The 12,906-nt window shown below is 36.9% G+C and overlaps 1 protein-coding gene across 1 annotated transcript in view; it reads left to right on the top strand.

Annotated features, from left to right (window-relative positions):
- Positions 1-6,461: 6,461 nt before the first annotated feature.
- Positions 6,462-12,906, top strand: part of LOC129279645 (cohesin subunit SA-1-like) — a 41,092-nt gene continuing 34,647 nt past the window's right edge. The window contains exon 1 of the mRNA XM_064111640.1: positions 6,462-6,471. The gene's annotated coding sequence lies outside the window, so the exon portion shown is untranslated. The remainder of the gene's footprint in view (positions 6,472-12,906) is intronic.

Here is a 12,906-nt window from a genome sequence, read left to right as displayed (position 1 = left end):
AAATAGCACCCTCTATTGACAAGTCGAAAAATAGTATAATGGCCATAACTTCCTTGTATTCATTCATTTTGGTCTCATATTTTCAAGGTTTGCCAAGGGTATCATCTTACATAATTCAACAGCGTTGTACACATCAGTGACCTTACTCTATTCAATTCAATTCAAATTCAATTCTAATTCAATTCAATTCAATTCTAACAAATGGCACCCTTTGATATTTTGAAAATGTATATCATCTAGAGCTTTCTCTCTCTATCTCTCCTCGTGTTTCTTGCCCTCTAAGATAATCACAGGGGTCACAATGCATGCACATCGTGCTGTTACGATTGCAATTCTAGTCTACTTCTTAATCTTCTTCTTCTTCTTCATCTTCTTCATCTTGCCACCTTTTTCTGACCTGCACCCCAGGGGCCGCGAAACGGTTTTTTACTTTTTTGTACACGGTTTTGGAAAAAAAAGGGGGGGGCCTGAATCCCCCCTCCTTGCTTCCGCGACCCCTGCACTCTTTCTACTGATCTTTATTTTCCATTTTTTATTTCTAGTTTCAGCATGATTCTGCTTTATCCATCATGAAAGGAATATAACGAGATAGGAAAAAATATGTTTTCCCGTTCTCACTGAGTGACTTACTTCTTAGTATCGTACGTAGAAGTTGAAATATGAAACATAAAAAGAGGTTGTGTTAGTCTCCAATATGTTCTAAATACATTTTTTTTTCCTGGAACCTTAGCCAACATACTTGACAAAATTAATATGTAAACAAAAATCATTAAAATAAGGGATTGGAACCATATGGCGCATTGGTACATGATATATATTTTTTATATTATATACAGTATCACATTTCACCTTTTAAACCCCCCCCCCTTTTCCCTGGTCGTGAAATTTCTCATGATGCTTATATGCCTTTGACTAGAAAGTTATGTCCATCGTGGCTTTTAGAAAAAAAAAAGGTTCTTACAGTGTAGGCTTATAGTGTGCTTGCCCCGTGTCTGGAACCTTTGAATGTTTCTTAAAGGTTCTAAATTACCTTAAATTGCCACTTTAGAATTAAAAGGTTCTTTATAAAACCATTCACTGGTCCTGCATGAGCACGTGCAGTTTCTTTTTGCAACCGTTTTTCTCGCTACTGGCTCTCGCGCTATTTCAATGCTCAATGAGATACTCAATAAACATCTCAAATATAAACCTCCGTTTTTTATGAACCCCCCGAGATCGAGAGACAGGGGTTCGGGGGCATTCACATAATTGGTGGTAAAGGGACGTGCCAGGGCCATGGGAACGATTTTTGGCTGGGCCTGGGGGTGATGAAAAAGGCCTAAATCCAGCTTTCACCAGTCGGGTGGGCGAGAAAAAAAAAATCACCCTTATTTTCCCCAATCGGGGGTTCAAAGTTGACTTTTGTTGGTTTATAATGAATGTATATTGATAAGGCGTAACAGTCACTTCTTAGCTATCTTCTTATAAAACAACATAATTATATATATATATATATATATATATATATATATATATATATATATATATATATATATATATATATATATATTCAAAACCCCTCAAAACAAGTTTGGAAATCTGAGTTTGGCCATTCATTTCTCCCAACTCCCAACATTACACAATGCATATTTTGATGTCAATCAAAAGATCATTTAATTCTCTTTAAAAGGATACAAGGCTTGCTATGATCATGCCATCACGAAAAGAGCAGGATTCAAAAGTGTTGGATGAATTGAAAAGCTGCAAAACGAGCAGAAATTGTCATCATGGTCATGAAGGGCCAATAAAGTACATGATTCTTTTTTTCTTTTTTTTTATTGATTTATTTCATTTCTTTTCTTTCCATTTTTCACATACAAGTCAAAAATACATAAATACAAATACATTAATACAATTACAAAAATGAACAAAAGTAACGACCTTACATTTGCAAAAATTGGGTAATGTAAATTATATGAATAAAATACGATACTATCATCATTTTATAATACTTAACATTCTTAAAATCATGTGTATTCTTGTGTATGTTAAAAAAAAAAAAAGGGGTGAAATGAAAAGAGAGACCAGCTGAGAAGCTTGGCTTGTTGGACGCTGATCTCTCGAATACGTAAATAATGTAAATAACGTAATATAATGTGAACTTGGTAAATGATCTGTCGAATCAAAGGAACGTAAATAGTAGGAAAATCGCTGAAAGTGTGGACAAAATTCTTTTGTCTGTGTCAATAGAGATGGAAGTCCGGCCATTCAAATCAAGCCCCTGCTTCTTCATTTTTTATCTTTTGTTGTGGTTTATGTAGTGATGGTTCTGTGAGAAAACATGGTTTGAGTCGTGGTTTGAAATAGGCCTACCCATGCACATTTCTTTGGTTTTTTTTATGTGTTTGCTTGTGCAGACGTGTGTTTGATTCCATTTTAATATTGATGAAAACAAAAGAAACCGCTGAGAAACTCACTCATCACTGCACTATTATAGGGGAAAAAGAACAGTGACTTTCAATATTGTCATTTTGCAACTTTTGAATAGTTTGACCTTGCCCCTTATTTTAAACCACTGCACTTTTGTGTGAACCATAATCATACTCATGTAGGGTATCATTAAAAAAAAATCAAATGATCTATCTATTTGTATCAATCGCACAGTAACTGAAACCGAGGAGGGATAGTCAATCATAGTTAGTTTTTCAAACCTTTTCGAGGAGTTTATGTGTATACATATATGTATATATATATATATATATATATACATATATATAAACTCCTCAAAAAAGTAATTAATATAAATGAATATATCATTTAATTTTCTTTAAAATGATACCCTACATGATATGATCACATGGAGGTGCAAGGCCTTGAAATTTGGGGCAAGGTCAAAATTGAAAAGTTGCAAAATGACACAATATTGAAAGTCAAACATACCTCTGCACAAGCAAACACATAACAAACAAACAAACCTGCATGGGTATTTCAAACCATGACTCAAACCACGCTATCTCACAGAACCATCACTACAGAAGCAGGGGCTTGATTTGAAAAGGATCATGTTCTGCATTGACCCGTCATGACTATTTCTGCTCGTTTTGCAGCTTTTCAATTCAGACATCATCCAACACTTTTGATAACTCTGACTGCCATGTGTTGCTGACCTCTACGTTCGTTGCTTTGTAGTTTTGGTACGAGTCGAACAAATCTCGCGCGAAACAAAAAGGACTGTCTTGAGCAAATTTCTGTAAATTTTTAGCTAAAACAGTGGCTAGGTAAGTGAATTGTAGCTTTCCATATCTGCATATAACTGTGCATCATACTCTTAATTTAATTTCCTTCGAAGTTGGCGATTAGAACATTTAGAAAACAATGTCCGATCGAATAAACATGAAAATGGGTACCCTTCATGATCCAGCCAGGCACGGCACAAGCCAAGGCACAACACGTCCATCCAGACGTTCGTCGCAGCGCGCAGTCTGAAAAGCGATCTTAGTTAGTTAGCTGCTTCAGTCTCTGTATTTTGGTTGTTTCGCTGAACTGCTTTGGGTCACTCACCAATAGTGCTGAAGAGCTTGGAGGCCCGTACGTACAGACAACGTTAGACCAAAAGCTTCAGTCTCTGTATTTTGGTTGTTCCGCTGAACTGCGTTGGCTCACTCACCATACATAGACTGAAGCGGAGGGGGCCCCTACCTACAGCCAACGTATAGTGAACTAGCGTTTTATAGATCGCGATTTAAAACTTTTTTTAGGCAAAATTGACATTTTCATGGTTTCCATTATCAGTGTAATATAGATAACTTAAGCTAATTGCATACCTTGGGCCGGAGTTATTGAAAAAAATCCTCTGGATGATTGAGAAATCTGTCATCTAAGACATTTTCACCTGACCTGACGGTTTTTTCTTGCAAGTTGCCATCTTGAATGACGTCATTATCGTTATTAACTTTTTCATGTCTCGATTTATCGCGATTATAACTAGTATCGTTTATCTTCGTGTAGTGTATCGTATCGTATTATTTTATTCGTATATTGCCATGTATAACGTTAGGTGTGCTTGTGTCCCTTTTTAGGTCTGAATATCAAAGATTTTCAGCTCGCGCTTGGCGCTCGCATTATTTTTTATCAGTAATATACATATCCGTTTAATGGCACTGCCCTTAAAATGCCTCTATTAGTATACTCATTTTTTTTTGCTGGTCCCCCCATGCCGTGACCGTGACACACGGTACGCCACTGTATGGCCAATGCACTAATGTCAACGTAAGCACGGACTGGAAATGTTTTATATTTAGACCTTAAATGCGGCAAATGTAGTAGTCATTAAAAAAAATCAATGTCACTACATACAATAATTTTGAAAAATCCGAATACAAGGAAATATATTTGGTGTATATTTATGGACTTGGAAACGGGATGATTTAGAACCATTTAATCTCCTTAAACAGGATTATTTATCTCATCAAACAGACAACGCAAGCACCAGTAGGGACTAACATTTAAGCAAATTATGTTTCATAAATAGTTCTGAAATAAAAATACACGTAATATAATTTCATATATTATAACATACTTTGTATTTTTCTCTCTGTGTTTTTCTTTCTTTCACTGCGCCTCGGGCACCCTGCCGAGTGGATTTGGCGCATTACACATCCATTATTATTATCATTATAACATAGGTCGACAATAATTCTTCTTTAACCCCACTTTCTTTCTTCCTTTCTCTTTCTCTCCTTTTTTTTCTTGCCAGCCGATTGGGTGGATCTGAATTGGCGTTCACTCTGTGTAGCATTAATTGGTCTGATTGTCTTTAAAGTTTTGCGTTTTTAGAATAGTTAGACCTAAAGGTCCTACATGAGAGTATAAAGGTCAATATGGATCTAATATTACGAGTCGTCTTAAACAAGCAGTATAGCCTCTATTGTGGTGATAATAGCGACGCAAAGGAGACACTCCCCTTTCCTTCAAATTTGAATGGTTCGATGATAAAGCCTATAATTGGAGCCCTCAAATAACACTTTGAATAGATAGCTATTGCAGAATTTTAACATCATTTCTTAGAGTTTGTTCCCCCTTTTTTTTTTTGGGGGGGGGGGGTGTTTGAAGGTTTCTTAATCAGACATTTAAATATGATAGGTATAAAGATGTTGGAAATGTCTTTTCAAAATTGACTCATATCCCCCTGAGACGACAATCATAGCAACTCTGTACAGCGATTTGAACGTATAGGCCTATACGAGAAGATCCAGGACTTGACTGTGTGGATTGCAATAATCGACGTTATACTTAATTTCAGTCAGTGTTCACATAGAAAAGATTTAAAAACATTGAAATAAACAAATGCATTCAATGTGGCCAGTCATCAGAATAGCCCAACACAAAATAAATAGTGTAAAATGAAAGAAGAATAGAAAGAATAAGGTGTAAATAAACGTAATAAATTGTGTATTTGATTTAACTGGGACTGTATGTCTGGTCAGTTGGAGTAGTGGTCTATGGGAACTTCTAACCTATAAAAATATTTTCTGTTAAAATCATTTTTTCACTCATTTTATGTTCAGTGTTAGACTAGTATGCAGATATAGCATCATATAAGTGTTTTAGTGCCATTTGATATTCAATTGAAACGATTATGTAGTATAAATAGGCCATATGTTTATACTGCTTGAATTTAAGTGATCCACAAACCTAGATCTGGGTCTAAACGATGAAAGCTGCATTTTGAATGTCAAAGTTAATACTACGGTAGTTATCATTTTCCCAATATTTTATAATAAAGTAGGCCTATTAAAAAATTAATAACCTTTGATTTCCATATCGGAAAGACGGTGAAAATCGCCGACTTTCCATGTCCAGTGGGGAGCTGGACCCACAGGTCTCTCCCGTCCTCCAAACACTGTAGCGCTTCCCGCTGGTCAGGCTTGAGAGTGAAGTGTTCCCCGAATATCCCCTTGGCTACAGCATCCATCATGCAGGCCTTTCGTTTATGCTGCTTGAACTAAAGTGATCGTTTGATTGTCGTCTGCTACTTGTGATCGTAGCGGTTTCGCTCGCATAAGGAGCAGATCGTATAATATCGAAAGCAATATCGATATCACATTCGTGATTGTTGACGCCCTCTCCGTTCGTTTGTAAATATTTCACAGTTTGGCTGCCATATTGACTATTTTGATCGTGTTCAACCCAATTAAACATCGGTAAAGTATAATTTTTCATGCCTTTTAATCTATATCGTTTAAAATATTGTCTTCACTAAATATCATGGTTTAAAAGTTTGATGGCTATACATCCTTAGATTGTAAATTCGATGTGTAAAATTACATCAAACTTTGGACTGTGAATTGACAAAAGGGTGGGAATGAGAAAACATGTGAGCCCACACGTACACCCTACCGTCGGTTAATGGGGATTACAGTAAAATGTCAGAAATTGTTGAATAAATCCCCAGAAACGACGGTTATTCCTGTCTAAGACAACGTATACCGGGTATACCCAGTGGTTGTGTGTCCGGACGGGTTGGGTGTCCGGACACATGACTTTTACTCTCAATTTTGAAAAGTTTACAACTACAAGCAATGTCTTTTTTAATTCTTTTTAGCACAGAATATAAAAAAATATTATAAAGAACAAATATTGATGGTGAAAAAAAACTATTCAACCTATTTTTTTGGTTTATTCCTGAGATAAAAACAAGGCTTCATTTCTGTTACGTGTCCGGACACCCAACCCCCCATCCTACTATTGATTTTATTACTTGAATATTAGCAGTAACGACAACGTTCATGAACGTACGGTTACGGGCACTCACACTAGTACGACTACGAGGTTCGTATATATATACGAACCTCGTACACCGGACCATGTTTGACCGTAGATTTCGAAGTAGTCGGCAAACATCGCTTCATTGCTGAAGTAATATTTGCCGAAGCTCCTTCTCGCTACGCACCGGGGCTCTTTCCGGTAATTAGCAATACATTAAAAAATTAGGGCCTAAAATTAGTAAAAAAGTAAAAAGGTCTAATAATCGGTCAAAAAGAGCAAATTTCGCTTACCTCGGCCTGGAAAGTGTCTTCGCTTGTCTCTTCTACGGAAATACAAGGAAGCCCGTTGGTGGCGCTAATAAATTTCACAACCTTGATTCAGCTCCTCGGTAATTTCATAACCGTGTCCAAATTCTTTGAATGCGCTATTCTTAATTTTTACTTGACTAATTATGGGCACAAATAAATGGAATACCTTCATAAACATAATTCAAGATTATTATTGGCGATGATAACACTTTATTGCAAATAATTTAAAACGATGACTAATAAACAAAAATAGAAAAAAAAATCTACGTACCTGGAACGAAACCAGCGGTACAAAGCTATAACAAACGATACGGTCTGCCGAAGTCTATACGACGAAAAGATTGGTCACTTTACGGACTTCGCGTAGTGCTTTGCGTCGATTTGTGTGTAAAATAAGTTAGGTGCCTAGTCTTGGCCCTTGTCATGTCTTTGATATGAATATAAATCGCGCGCCCTCTTTAGGCCAAAAATTGATGTTGTCGTTCATCCACAATCGTACTGCCGCGCGATCGTCAAGAGCAAGAAAAGACGAGGAACAGAGGGGAATAGAATACTCAAATAAGTCTCCAAATTGACTTCATACGGATTGGTAAGTGAAATGAAATAATTTTATGGAATATCGATATATTTAGCAATATCGATTCGGCTATATGCATACAATTAGTTAATCTGGTCTCCAGGAATCTCCAAATTCTGTGGAAGGATCAGCTCATAGAGTGAGTTGCATGCGACATGCCTTGATTTTACCTTCTTCTTCTTCTGTTGATTTCCTCCAGTCCTGGAGAACTGCGAGATCCAGTGGATACGCAGAAAAAGTGGTTTGATAAATACATATAGAAACAAAAGAGCAAGGCTCAGGAGGAGATTGGAATAAAGTGTATCACCAGACTGTCTAGTTGTTGTTCACCAACAGAGAACGTTTAACATGAAGCTCATGCAAGAAATGAAGAGAGTAGTAATGAAGTTGGGGAGCTGAGGCAACAGATATACTAGTTCCATTAGTGTCCAATCCAAGAAGTACAACATTCGTAACAGCTGCTGCGACTTGTGACACAGGAGTTATGGCAAGATCATGTTGGAGGTAGGGAGGAAGGTTGGTGAGGAACCTTTTCCTTTCATCCGTATAGAGGGTGCATTCTCCTATAAGGTGGGTTACAGTCTCATCCTTGATATTGCAATAGCATGTGCTATCATGACGCCTTCCAATCTTGGTGAGACGTGTGTTGGTAGCATAGACACCACAAAGTTGTTGACTCTTCAGGGATAAGGCTTGGCGATGACTATGAGAGTTTAGCCTTGACGGGAGCAGAGTTGTCCTCTGGGCGCAGTCTAGGTGACTAAGCAGCTGAAGTGAGGATTTGGCTGCTAGAGCCGCTTGGGTTTCTTCCTCCCTGTAGTCAAGAACGGCTGTAGAGTCTAGAGATGAGTCTCTTCCATTGTTTGTACTGTATAGGGGAGTTGAGAAGATCATTGAAGGAGGGTAGGTCGTACTTGTTGATGAGGGATTGGAACATTTGGACAGTCTTGGAGCTGGGGTGCTGGCACATAACATGAAGAAGAAGACGATACTCTAGCCTGCAGGGGTCGAGGTTCACCAGCTTCCCCATGTGCCGGCGGCAGCATTGCAACCATGGGTGGGTTACGGGTACATTACCGCCGCCGTGCACAGGATAACCACTGGCACGGCACTTGCAATACGTTTATTCGTCTATTTCAAAAATTAGAAATAGATACCTATTTAATGTGAGATAAGCTTTGGATATGAAACTTACCAAACGATATGAAGCCAATTTCAATTCCTCTCTGTCTTTCTGGTAGGACTAGGAATATCGATGATTTTTCTTGATGTCGAAGCAGGCATGGGGCCGATTTGCTGGTTCTCTCTATACGCACAGAGAGGGCGCGCGATATTAATTAATAAACTTGCTTGTTTGCGTCGTTGACGTCAGATCAGCTGTACTGCTGGTTGCGTTCTAGGCGCTCCGCATTTTTTTCGCTGTTCACCGTTATTTTATGATATAGCGCCATCAGCGATTATACGTGACATGCAACCTGTTGATTTTTTTGGTACGATTTCCTATTATGCGCCGGCGACTTGAATCTAGACTGTTCGATAGGAAAAATTCGCATTTCGATTGTTGTTTGCGTAATTTCCACCGCAGTATTAAGGATCGGATGGAGTAACTGGCTGAGATTTGGCGGTAAGAGTTTAAAATCCATTTTTAATTTTATAGATACGTTCGTACTGATTTTTAAATTAGATTACATTAGAAGATTAAGATAACTAAATTTAGTATATTGTGAAGATTTAGGCGTATTTCATATTCTCACATTCGTGTGATGAATGAAAACGTCAAAATTCATTATGAAATGACATGCGTTGTGCGAGGTTAGTATACTAACCTCGCATGTTGTGTGAGTGGGTTAGATCTAGACTAACTGTGTTACATTTGGCCACCCATGGCTACATCTCTGCCGCCGACTAACAAAAAGTTAGGCCTAAGTTACAGAATAATTGAAGGCACGGCGCATTCATCAAATAACGTTACTTTATGAAAAATGAATACGAGGACTTACAGAATGAAGTCCTCCTACGAGAAACTTACCAAACGATGTGAAGTCAATTCCTATATTATAATTTGATGAATATCCCTCAAAATGCGTCATTTAAGCATTGATTTTTCTTCTCGTTGACAAAATATGAAAGCCACCTTTCTAGCTCTCAAATTTTTCGTCTAATGAGCGAAAGAGAGCACGCGATTAATCTTCATATACAATTGAAAGACTAACTTGGACACAAAAATTATCTTACACGTAAATCGATGCAAAGCGTCACGCGAAGTCGGCAAAGTGTCCAATTTTTTTACTGTAAAGACTTTGGTGGAACGTTAATTGAAAAACAAACTGTAGCACTTGCGGGGCTTCGTTCAAGGTACATAGAATTTTCTATATTTTTTGTTTAATTTGTCATCGTTTTGAATATTTTCCAAAAAGTATTATCGTCAGCAAAAATAATAAAAAAGTATGTTTTTTAAGTTATTGCATTTATTGGGGTCTCTATTTTATCAAACAATTATTGGAATTGCTCATAAAATGAATCATGAATCTAGTTTTTAAAATACCACCAAGCTGAATTAAGGTTGTGAACTGTATTAGTGCCACCAATGACCTTCCTTTTATTTCCGTGGAAGAGACGTGCGAAGCCACTTTTCAGGCGGAGGTAAGCGATTTTGCTCTTTTTTAATTCCTTTTTAAATTAAAAAAATATGTTAAAATTTGAAAATGGAACGTTTTCTACCAGAAAAGGCCCTGGTGAGTAGCGGAATGGGTTTCAGCTAACATCATTCACGTTATGAAGCGATGTTAACGACAACTCTAAAATCCACTATAAAAACATGTTGTTTGTGCGAGGTTTGTATAGCACATACTAACCTCGCAATAGTGTGAGTGACATTTGGCGGAAACCATATTTTTGGATCGTTTTTGTGTACATAAAATGTCACATTACCAAAAAGAAATTAGGCCTACATCCAAATTTACTAGAAAATGTATAAAATTCAGAAATATCGTACCTTCACTGACCTTTAGATAGCAGTTACCACAGATTCCTTTCAAATGATGATCAAAACATACATGTAGTCTAATAGTCATCTTCGATCTTTTCGTTGGTCAACGTAAGTTGCCATCTTGGATGACGTCATCATTCTAACAGACGTATTTACCAGTCGCTATATATCACGATTTATGCCGCTGCTTTGCAGTTGTAGATGTGCGTGCGTTCGGAACTCGTCGCCCGCATTGATTCGCCAGGATATCGAAAATTAAATCGGAAAGCCTTGATAAAAGCACAACTTGTTGAACGTAGAGGGCAGCAACACACGGGTGCCATTTTTTTTCTCTTCGACGAAAAATTAAAAATAAAAGGAATCAATCATCGGTAACCTATATTTTTGATATTTTCTTGCATTATTATATATAATAACAAAAGAGAGTCTAACGAAAATGGTGGGCGTTCGTTCAAGATAATATAATGTCATTTAGAATTTAAAAAAAAAAAAATCTAGTCAAAACCTGGTCGCCCGAATTGGATGATTACACTGCATGTGTAAATGATTACACATGCAGGCTGAGCCAGGCTCGCACTAACACACTACCGTCGGTGAATGGGGATGATAGTAAAATGTCAGAAATTGTTAAATAAATCCCCAGAAACGACAGTTATTCCTGTCTAGTCCAGATCCAGCTAGCTAATCGGACAGTATCTTGCCTGGCCGCTGGCTGGCCTGGGCTGACAACTCACCTTGACAAGGCAAGCTGCTCTGCTCTGGGCTGGGCTGGGCTGGGTGAGTCCAGCCTACATGTAGCCACTTGTTCAATGCTGTGCATAGTACACACTTTAAGAAATCATTAAAATATCACTTTTGTGACCAAAATTACTAATTTCCATACAGTTGCAATTTATTTTTCATTAGTAACTTGGGAATGATTTTTGTATTCACCAGAGCGCTCAAAAACTTTAATTTTATACACCCTCTATTGGTGGAAAGTAATATGGCAAGAAAATTTTCATTTTTCAATCTTTATTTTCAATTAAGAAAAAATAATTTAAAGAATTAAATTTACATAAGAGCCAAGTTATATGATGAATTGCTGTAATGAAAATAGACAGTGTAAGAAATTTAAGCATTTGTCCCATAGAAAAAGAGAAAATTAGCCAAACATTGCCACCCTTATTTTGCCACACATGAAGATGTAACTGAGAACAGGGTTATATCATAACCTTGTTCATTGAATGAGTGAGCCTAGCCTTGAGGACGCCATGTCTGATATTTTTGGCATTATCGTGATCCAAGTCCCCGGTGACTCGGATCCACGGACAATTTTTCACAATGTGAAACATGTCCTACCTGTCTCACCCAACCTCACAGTCGCATGTCACGTGTCTCTTTTCACTTTATTGGTGTCGATCGGGTCTACCATCTAAATCAGAATTGCATCGATCTACTTTCTCTATTAGTATTGATTTATTTTGTTAACTAGTACTTTTCATATAAATAAATCAGGATTATATTAATCTTTTCATATTTCTTACAATAAAAAATTTGCTTTATTTCGTCTATATTACAGTTTTACTAAATAAATCAAAAGGCCCTATCCCTCTTCAGTCTCCATTGCTTTATTTTGTAAACTAGCTAGGCATTATTGTAAATAATTGAGGATTGTCTCTTTCATGTTTATCTGACAATCAAAATTTTGCTTTATTTCGTCTATCATGACGTTTTTACTAAATAAAATTCAAAATTGCATCTAGCCCTAGGGTCCTCTTCAGTCTCTATTTTCATTGATTCCTAATTTACTAAATAAATCAGAATTGCATCTACATGTACTTCTTTTCAGTCCTTATTGCTTTATTTCATCATCTACTGTACTGTACATGTATATGATTATGCTACATTTTGTAAATGAATCTCTTCATTATTGTTTCTCACAATTATGCTTTATTTCGTCTATCACGTTTAAATCAAATTGCAGTCCTCTTAACAGTCTCCATTGCTTATATCAGACATAATCAGTAATTCATATGGGCAATACTAGATTCCTTAGATCACATGCTGACCAATACCTCCTTAAACACAGAACAAGTTGTAGTTCATATGGTGATAAAGCATTTGCTAATTTTGTGCCCAAATTATGGAATAAACTGCCTGTAACATTAAGATCTGCTGACAAGTTGAAAACTTTTAAATCTCTGCTTAAAACACATTTATTTGCTCATTGAATTTTTTTATTCTCCTTATATGATTTTTTGTGTAACTATTGGTTTAAATATTCATGTTTAGTTCTCTTTCGT

This window comes from Lytechinus pictus, chromosome 16, assembly GCF_037042905.1.
Source record: "Lytechinus pictus isolate F3 Inbred chromosome 16, Lp3.0, whole genome shotgun sequence".
Taxonomy (NCBI): domain Eukaryota; kingdom Metazoa; phylum Echinodermata; class Echinoidea; order Temnopleuroida; family Toxopneustidae; genus Lytechinus; species Lytechinus pictus.
Note: the sequence above shows the minus strand (reverse complement) of the source record. Positions and strands in the feature narration are given on the sequence as shown.